This window comes from Diceros bicornis, chromosome 14 (assembly GCF_020826845.1).
Source record: "Diceros bicornis minor isolate mBicDic1 chromosome 14, mDicBic1.mat.cur, whole genome shotgun sequence".
NCBI lineage: Eukaryota > Metazoa > Chordata > Mammalia > Perissodactyla > Rhinocerotidae > Diceros > Diceros bicornis.
The window spans coordinates 31564931-31573432 of NC_080753.1; the positions used below are offsets into that span (position 1 = coordinate 31564931).

General features: G+C 43.5%; 1 pseudogene; it reads left to right on the plus strand.

Annotated features, from left to right (window-relative positions):
- Positions 1-727: 727 nt before the first annotated feature.
- LOC131413289 (patr class II histocompatibility antigen, DO beta chain-like) lies at positions 728-7629 on the plus strand (annotated as a pseudogene).
- The last annotated feature ends 873 nt before the right edge of the window (positions 7630-8502 follow it).

Genomic DNA, 8502 nt, shown 5'->3' on the forward strand with positions numbered 1-8502 from the left:
TTAGAATGCTGTCTACTTTCTTTTTTACCACCACATTCTCCATTGGTAATGTCAACCACTCCATAGGAAGGGAGACCTACTTGTCAGAACAGGGCAGGGACAGTCCTAAATGAGGGTAGCAGGATACATAATAAACAATCTGCTTAGTTCTCCTAGGACCACATACTGTGTAGAGTATTTTTTTTTCTCCCAGCCCATTTTCCACATACCTAAATTACTGTCAGTGATTCTGCAGGTAAACAATTCTTTTTTTTTTCTTTGTGAGGAAGATTAGCCCTGAGCTAACATCCGATAACAGTCGTCTTCTTTTTTTGCTGAGGAAGATTGGCCGTGGGCTAACATCTGTGCCCATCTTCCTCAGCTTTATATGGGACGCTGCCACAGCATGGCCTGACAAGCGATGCATCGGTGTGCACCCGGGATCCGAACCTGTGAACCCCGGCCACCGAAGTGCAGTGTGCGTACTTAACCACTGGGCCACTGGGCCAGCCCCAGGTAAACAATTCTTGAGTGGTACAACACAACTTTATGAGAGTATTCTACCCAGCATCTAATGATGCACAACTCCTCTATCCTGATTGGTTATCAATATGTGGAGTTTCCAGTCCTGGAGAGGCTAGACAGGTAACTATATTCTTAATAAATATTTTTTGATGGAGTTGTGTGAGAGCAGGCCCCATTCTGAAGAGGCTGACGATTTTACTGTCTCATTTTTTTTCCTTCTAGAATGAGTTCTGGGTGGGTTCCCTGGGTGATGGCTCTGTTAGTGAATCTAATCAGGCTGGATTCCTTCATGACTCAAGGCAGAGACTCTCCAGATAAGAACGGAGTGAATTTTTTGAGATGTGTATGCAATAATTAGCATGAGAAAGGGAGGCTTTCCCTCTAGGTCTAGACTACAAATCATCCTGGAAATGGCTTCTGCCTTCGAAGAGTGTTCTTCCCTTTGACAGAAAAATATTTCTTCCCTCTTTACCACACACAATGGGCAGATTCAAGGAGTAGGGAGGCAGGAGGGAGGGAAACATTTTGTTTTGCTTAGAGTCCTTATTGCATCAACGTCAGTCTGGAGAACTGGAAAACATGGAGGCCAACTGGAAACAGCTCCAGTTCTTCAGCCAGAATTTGCTCTGAAGATTGTGACTATTTCTATATTTATCCAACTGGGGTCTATGTGGACAAAAGTAATTGGGAACAAAGGTTGCTTCATTTGGCGTTTATTAAGCCCCTATTATATGGTCAGAATTGTACCAAGATATTTTGAGAAATAAGAGAATTTGAATGCATTATCCCTGTTCTCAGGTTACTGGTTACATGTGTTTAGTGCTGTTATTTTCTGGCTGAGGAGACAGGCTAAGCAAACATGAAGTGGTATTACACCATGAAGACATATTTATCATCAGAAAAGCATATATATAGTGCTAAAAACAGAATCTCTTTGAATGTCAAAGTCTCATTAAATAGAAAAGAGGAACAAACCTGGGGGGATGGTGGGTGGGAGAAGACAATTGTTTTTAGAGAACAGAAACCTCTCTGAGCTTATAATGTCCATCAATCAACACAAATTAAAAAAAATCAGCCCAGATCTTAAATCTGACACGGATCTGAATAAAAAATAATTATTTTCTGACTTAGACTGTAAGAGGGAATAGAGAATTGGAGGTTAGAACCTCTTCTGATATCAGCTACTGGGTGAGAGATAAGTACCGCTGACCCAGGAGGATGCTACCATCCTTATGATCAGTCAGTAGTTCCTGGAGGAGGCCTCTGAACTTAGAAATGAATGCGAATTTACAACTCAAGATCAGTTACAGTTATCCTTCAAGTCTCAACTTACATGCCATTTCTTTAGGGAGATCTTTCCTGACCAACTTGCATTATTAACTCATTTGAATTTCCTTTTATTATTGTTGTTCTAAAGTGTATACAATCACGTTAATCTTACCCAATGAATTCACAGCACATTGTAATCATTTGTCAGAACAAGGACTCGGTCCCTTCTTCCCTTGTCTCTATTCCATAGATACACATTCTAATGTGTCTGGTATGTGTTTAAGTATGTGGGTGGCCTTAAAAAATATGTAGCATTGTTTTTCTGTGTGTATTTTTAATTTTTAATAAATTTCATTATGTGTTTAATCACAGTCTGTTTCTTTTCTCACTTAACACTGTGCTTTGGGCTCTATGTCAGTGTCTTTATCAATGGGAAGCAAGTCAGGGAGGGTAAGTGCCTGTTTCTATGTAAAACTACTGAAGATAGAACTAGGACTCAAATCAACTATGACCTAACCCAGGGTCATTCACCAATTTGTCTCCTAAAATTTTCCAGATCTTCAAATCTGAGACAAATATCACTGTCTTAGTCTATTCGGGCTGCTATAACAAAATGCCACAAACTGGGTATTTATTTCTCACAGTTCTGGAGGCTGGAAGGCACCAGCACGGTCATGTTCTGGTGAAGGCTCTCTTCATGGTTCAGAGCTGGCACCTTCTCTTTTGTCCTCACACGGTGGAAGGGGCTAGGGATCTGTCTGGAGCCTTTTAGATAAGAGCACTAATCCCCTCCATGAGGGCTCCCTGCTCATGACCTAAGCATCTCCCAGAGGCACCACCTACTAATACCATCACCTTTGGGAGTTAAATTTCAACATATGACTTTGGGGGTGGGGGGCATTTATTCAGACCGTAGCACATTGTGTGCTCTACAAATAAGAATCATACTTTTTAAAATTTTTTTTACCTACCTAGGAGCACTGATTAAACAACTTTAGAAAATTAAATTACTTTGGAGAACATGAGCAGATTATAAATGAGGTACATTGTATGAAAATAATATGTAGCTGAAACTAATCACTAATGCCATGAGTAAGGTACTTTGTAAGTAGAAAATCATAATGGACAATGGAATTGGATTTTTTTTCTGTGTGTGAGGAGATCAGCCTGTGCTAACAGCTGCCAATCCTCCTCTTTTTTTGCTAAGGAAGACTGGCCCTGGGCTAACATCTGTGCCCATCTTCCTCCACTTTATATGGGACGCCACCACAGCATGGCTTGCCAAACGGTGCGTCGGTGTGCGCCCGGGATCCGAACGGGCGAACCCTGGGCTACCGCAGCAGAGCACGTGCACTTAACCGCTTGAGCCACCTGGCTGGCCCCCTGGAATTGGATTCTTTTTATTCCATTTTCAGTGGCAATGTTTAATATTAAAGCCCCAAAAGAAGGTTTAAGCTAACCTTATGTTTCACATCACCCTATTGTTATAACTACTGGAATTGTGGGTGTTGACCTTAAAGATAAAACAACCAGTTAGTTTACTAGAGAAACAAATTTATTTGGGAATAGCCAAAGAATTTCAATTCAGGATGTGCATGCTATGATGGAACGTAGGCAAATCTAATAAACAAGGGAGAGGAACATTATATTACAGAGAAAATGGAGGAAATTGGGAGAGGTTTTATTGAAGTAAAGTCCACTGGAGAAAAGCAAGAGTTCAGAGTGGTGATGGTTTCTCATTGGCTGAGTTGTTGAGTTAGTCAATTTCTCTTTGCAATATAATGTATGTTTCTTCCTGTAATTAAAGGTTCTTTCCTGTTGAGAACTACTTTTGGGATCTGTAATTGGCTATCTTTCCTGTAATTGACCTGGAGTGGTGGTGTGTGGGAGTTCCTCCTTCTGGCCTCCTGACTCCGTTTAAAATGAGGTTTACCTTTACTAATTTTCACTTAGGTATAGAGCTGCTGCTGCTGCTGCTGCTGATGACCAAAGACATCTTCAAGCCAAGGATTAATATTATTTTACATAACACCAACAGGCGATGAGCTTGTTACTTCGCTAGAGCCAATGGAGGGGATGAGGTTTCTAAGACTTCAAAGGAAAGGGTCCAACAGAAATTTCTGGGGAAAACCCATAGTAAGTGGAAGGTAGAAGGGGAATTCTTTTCACAACTAATATGTGCCTACTTTGCATTTTTTTGCCCCACCTCCATCACTCCTTCACTTTACTCCAGAAGGAACGTATAGAATGAACCTGCTAAGGGCAAGAGTACTATTGAATTATTTCACATGGGGATGGATATTTTTGACTTGATAATAAAGTTAAAACTTTTGGCTTCTGAAACCTTGGCTTGGAGAAACCTAGCACAGTGTCTGACAAAACACAATCAACAATGTTTGTTGAATGAATGAATGAATAAATACTTATTGAATGAACGTTTATGTCTCTTGGGACTCTCTTTGGCTTGCTTCTCTGGGTTACATGTCTCCTGTTCGGCCAGCCTGGTAGGATGGGCCTTAGGTTTCCTTTCACTGTGATGTGAGGAATCAGGGGGAGGCCCATGATAGAAGAGGCTACTTTTGTCTGTTTACTGAGGCAAAATGCCTCCTCTCAAATTCGTGTGGTCTGGCATAATTTACCAGGTATGAGTTTCCTAAAGATGGGTGCTAGTTCCTACTGTTCATAGTCTTTTTTTTTTGTTTTTTTCCAGAAGATTTTGTGATTCAGGCAAAGACTGACTGTTACTTCACAATGGGACAGAAAAGGTGCATTTTGTGGTGAGATTCATCTTTAACTTGGAGGAGTAAGCACATTTTGACAGCAATGTGGGAATGTTTATGGCATTGATGGAGCTGGGGCAGCCTGATGCTGAGTTGTGGAACAACCTGCCGGATGTATTGGCGAGGAGTAGAGCTGCTGTGGATATGCTCTCAGACACAAGTACAAGCTGGGTGCACCCTTCACTGTGGGGAGAAAAGGTGTGGTGGAAGGTGAGGTCGGTGGGGTTCAGGAATCTCCCGCATGTGAACCTGGCCATGGCTCTTCTTCTTTATGTTAGGGAATTTTCTGCTTCAGGATCAAGGGGTTATGAGGAGAGGAGTCTGTGTATATGTTTTGTCCCCATCTGTGACTCATTCAATATCATCACAGGTCAGGTCACTGTGGTCTTGGTCCCAGACCTCCAAGGTTCTCAGGAACTTTATGGACTAGTGGGCTCTCAAATAGGAGGCGTAATTGTGTCTGATAAGGTCTAAATCCTCCTTGGGGGCACCGACATCCCCAGTTGCTGAGTCTTGGGGGCTGAGATTTCCCCACATTTCCAGTTTCCACTTGGATGATCTGGGAAAGAGATTGGGGCAGAGATAGTCCCTAAAGAAACTCCTATGTTGGCTTGATGTTTTTTCCTTCACAATGTCTCATTTTTCTCTCCCTTCCTAGTGCAACCAGAGGTGACAGCGTATCTGGAGATGACCCCATTCCTGCAGCACCACAATCTACCGCTCTGTTCTGTGACAGATTTCTATCCAGGGGACATCAAGATCAGGTGGTTCTGAAATGGGCTGGAGGAGGCATCAAGGGCCATGTCCACTTGCCTTATCAGGAATGGAGCCTGGACCTTTCAGACAATGGTGATGCTGGAAATGACTCCTGAACTTGGAGATGCCTACACCTGCGTTGTTGATCATCCTGATACCGAACCAAGTGGGCTTGCCTCCTGGTGAGTTAAATAAGACTCTACAACAGTGGAAGTTGTCTCACAAAGTAAAGTGTATTTGCAGCAACAGGAGGCCATGAGGAATCATTTCCAAAGTCATGGCGTCCCCAAATGAAGGGAAGGAGGAACTTTTATTTGGTTGGGAAATGAATATTCAAAAGGGAGAGGTGGGTATTCGCTTGCACAGGCTCAGTTGGAGAACATGCTTCCACATAATGAGGCCTAAGCTCCTCCTGGAGAGATCTTTGCATTAAAAATAAGGCAAAGCTCTTGGGCATAGCTCTTGTGGCTCTTGGTCAGTTTCAGGATGGCTGGTGGTTACATCTCCTTAACACACAAAAGGAAAAGAAACAACTTGGAAAAACAGTTAATTGCTTCCAAACCAAACTTTGAGTTTCTCGAGGCACCTAGTTGGTGACAATCCCACCCTGCTGAGCCCTGTTTCTGTGGAGTGGAGTGAGAATCAGCTTCTTGTTCTCTCTGGGACCGACTCAGGTTCATACTGACTCTATACGGGGCCTGTGTTACCTCTGCAATCGTCTTGGTCACAACACTAATTTTTGTTTCCCTTGATCTGAGGGAATCATAAATATTGGAGTCTTTGGTTTAGGGTGGGAGAAAACGTGGCAGATATTTTTCTTTTCTTTCTTTTTTTTTTTTTGGTGAGGAAGAGTGGCCCTGAGCTAACACTTGTTGCCAATCTTCCTCTTCTTGTTTGAGGAAGAGTGGCCTTGAGGTAACATCTGTGCCCATCTTCCTCTCTTTTTCATATGTGGGATGCCACCAAGAATGGCTTAATGAGTGGTGTAAGTCTGTGCCCCGTATCTGAACCCAGGAACCTGGGCTGCCAAAGCGGAGCCTGCTGAACTTAACCACTATGCCAGTGGGCTGGCCTCTAGATATATATCCTTGTATCTTCCAAGGAATAAGGAGGTCTAATCACCTCATCACTTCCTTCCAACTTTGGGAACGAGTATCCTCTAATACTTTGGTCTTCGTGTTTAGAGGGCATGTTTTTTTGGGGGGAAGAAGATCGGCCTTGAACTAACATCTGCCAATCCTCCTCTTTTTTTGCTGAGGAAGACTGCCCCTGGGCTAACATCCATGCCCATCTTCCTCCACTTTATATGGGACGCTGCCACAGCATGGCTTGACAAGTGGTGCGTCAGTGAGCGCCTGGGATCTGAACCAGCGAACCCCAGGCCGCCGCAGCTGAGCGCGCACACTTAATCGCTTTCGCGCCCGGGATCCGAACCCAGCGAACCCAGGGCTGCCGCAGCGGAGCGCGCGCACTTAACTGCTTGTGCCACCGGGCCGGCCCCCTAGAGGGAATTCTTATGGGCTACAAGAATCAGCAACAGGAACTGCATGGGGGCAAACCTTGGCCTGAACAAACCATTTCTAAATTTGTTTCTTCTCTAGATAGCATTGGATTTGGTGCGCAGTACAGGATCTGGGATTTAAGGAAGTTACACCAAATATTAGGAGCTTTTTACTAACTTGAATACATGTTTCTCATAGGAGCTCAGTCTGAATATTCTTGGAGAAAGATGCTAAGTGGAGTTGCAGCCTTCCTTCTTGGGCTCATCTTCCTCCTGGTGGGGATCGTCACCCACCTCAGGGCTCAGAAAGGTAATGAGCCTCTGAGGAGTCCCCTGCCACCTGCCCCATGGCTTCCCCCACTTCCCACTTTTCCTAATGTCAAAGATATAAGGCAGGGAAGGCTGATTGTACTTCTCAGGGATACCTGCAATAGTCTTTTCTGAGGCCAGAACCATTCCTGGGGGTAAGGGGAGATGGAGCTCTGACATTGCAGAGGTCACACCCCACCCCTCAGGATAATGACAACATCTGGTCCTAATTGGGGCATTCTATTTCTTTCTTCTCTTTCATTCCAGGATATGTGGAGACTCAGTTGTCTGGTGAGGAGGTAATGTCCTCTTCCTTGTCTTTGGGTGGCAGATCATTCTCTCAATCTTTTGGCCAGAGGGCAATATCTTGGGGATAAGATGTAAGAGTGGTTCTGTCTGAGTGGCACTGTCTGCCAAGTCCCTGAAATGGGAGGATGGGAGTCCCTCACAAGACTTTTATCACTGTCCCTGCAGGTCTCAAGAGCTGTTCTCCCACCACAGCCATACTAAGGTCTGAAGTGGATCTTCTTCCCCTGGAGCCTGAGGTAGTACTGAGTGACCTAGGCCCCGGACTAAGTAAAGGGCATTCATGAAGTCAATGTTTCCAAGTGACTCTTTTCCCTGAGGCCTTGGAGGATTCCTGAACTGATTCTAGAGTTCATGTTCTGAGATCATGTATTCCTCACACTTCTGCCCTCTTTCCTCCTACTTGTCTATGTTATTAGTCCCCATTTCCAAGGACAGTGCTCAGAAATTCCCCTAAGATCTGACTCCTTCCAGTCCCAAACTGGTTACTTTTCTGTGGTCCAGCTCTAACTCTGTAAGTAGTTATCTCGTCTTTCTCTCTTCCATCTGCAGTCTCCACAGTCTTCAGAAGACAAATGCTCAGATAGTCTCTGTTTCCTTTTCACTGTTTTTGTTTCCTTTTCACTGTTTTTGAAACTTTTTTATTGCAAAATAAAACTGAGATGCATTGTATGTTCTTAGCTCCTTTGTCAAAGATTAGCTGTCCATAGATGTGTGGTTTTATTTCTGGGGTCTCAGTTCTGTTCTATTGATCTGTGTGTCTGTTTTTCTGTGAGTACCATGCTATTTTGATTACCATAGCTTTGTGGTATATTTTGAAGTCAGGGAGTGTGATACCTGCAGCTTTGTTCTTTTTTCTCAGGATTGCTTTGGCTATTTGGGATCTTCTGTTGTTCCATATAAATTTTAGGATTCTTTGTTCTGTGTCTGTGGAAAATGTCATTGGGATTCTGATTGTGATTTCATTGGAGAAAGGAAAGTCTCTTCAATAAATGATGTTGGGAAAACTGGACAGCCACATGCAAAAGAATGAAAGTGGACCATTAGCTTACACCTTACACAAAAATTAATGCAAAA